This window comes from Gavialis gangeticus, unplaced genomic scaffold (assembly GCF_001723915.1).
Source record: "Gavialis gangeticus isolate Ggan-Ray unplaced genomic scaffold, GavGan_comp1, whole genome shotgun sequence".
NCBI lineage: Eukaryota > Metazoa > Chordata > Crocodylia > Gavialidae > Gavialis > Gavialis gangeticus.
In genome coordinates this window covers 10,541,458-10,542,985 of record NW_017729028.1, presented here as the reverse complement: position 1 = coordinate 10,542,985, position 1,528 = coordinate 10,541,458, and positions in this window count along the sequence as shown.

Here is a 1,528-nt window from a genome sequence, read left to right as displayed (position 1 = left end):
GGTCATTTGACCCCAGTGCTCTTCCTGCCATGGCAGGGGGGCGGACTAGATGATCTGCTCAGGTCCCTTCCGACCCTAGAAACTATGAAACTATGAAAAGCTTCTTCCTGATTAGGTGCAAGTGGTGGGAGAGTCCTCTGACTGCTCAGGGTCAGCCTTTCATCTGCATGGATCTTAATAATAAAAAAGACACTGCCAGGCACTCTCTCTGGGTTACTTCAGCTGCCTACATGCCTACCTAGGTCAGCTACTAGTAAGGATGCTACTTTCTGTCAATGAGGGTGAAGTTACACAGGACACTTAGACCGCACTAACTCTGTGATATGTTAAGCAGCATTCAAGTTAGAGCGTGTTGTGGGGGCACTCATACATATGAGGGGGGTTAGTCCTTAGGGTTCAATTCGATGCCCCCTAAATTGAAATGGTGAGTTTTTAATTCTGTCACTATTATGGTGAGGAGCCTGATCCTGCTTTTTTTTCAGCAGAGCCTGCCCATGACCAGGGTGGTGAGCTGCTGGTGAGCCAAGCACCCCTGAGCTGCCAGGGGCCCTGTTCCTTCCCTCCACGATGGTGGTGCCCCCTAGGGCTGCCTGCGTGGGCTGCTAGTGGACTGGGTGCCGTCCCAGCTTGGAGGCAGCACCCAGCCCGATCCAAGTCTTCCCCAACCCAGAGCTGGGGCTGCACCCGACCCCTGGGGGACACCACCTCCATTGAGGGAAAGACCGGGGCCCCCTGCAGCTCAGGGGCCACTCAGCCTGCCAGCAGCTTGCCCCCTGGCTGTGGGAGAGGCGGGCAGGTTCCTCAGAAGAAAAGGATCAGACCCCTCGCTGCTTCTGCCTGCAGCAGGTGCCCAATCCTTTTCTTCTGCAGAGCCTGCCCGCCTCTCCCGTGGCCAAGGGGTGAGCTGACTAATAGCTTCAACACATCATTGGAAGCTAAACAACCTCTGCTAGTTTAGTCTGCAACAATGCAAACTCATTTTAAGCCCCCAAAACTCCTGCACATGTACAGTGTGACACCATTAAACCACACAAAGTGACATTTTCGTCATGTGTACATGGCAATGGCGCCACATGTGCAAGCACCCTTGCTCTTTAAAAGCAAATACTGCTTCTTGCCTGCACAGCTCTGGCTTGCCACTAAAGAGCTGGTGAGCAAAGTTGTAGCTATGGGCCAGGACACTTGGGCTCTTTCCCTGCTTTGAGTCGGAGAGGATAGAGCGGGGCTGGGAGGTGTACCCTGGAATGCTGGAGGACTGTACATTGCCCATTTTATCTCTGTGGAGCAGACTGAAGTTACACCAAACTTTTTCTTATTGCAGACCCCCTTCCAGATTTACCAGCTGCCATGTATCCCTAACAGCATACGTTTATATTTTAACCCCTTCAATACCAATTATTATTATAATGAAAATTAAATCCGCCATTACACAAATTCTCCTGCCTACCCCTCAGAGATGTCTTGTGTGCTCGCATGGGTATGCATACCACAGTTTGGGAACCCCTGCACTAACACAAACTAAGTAACA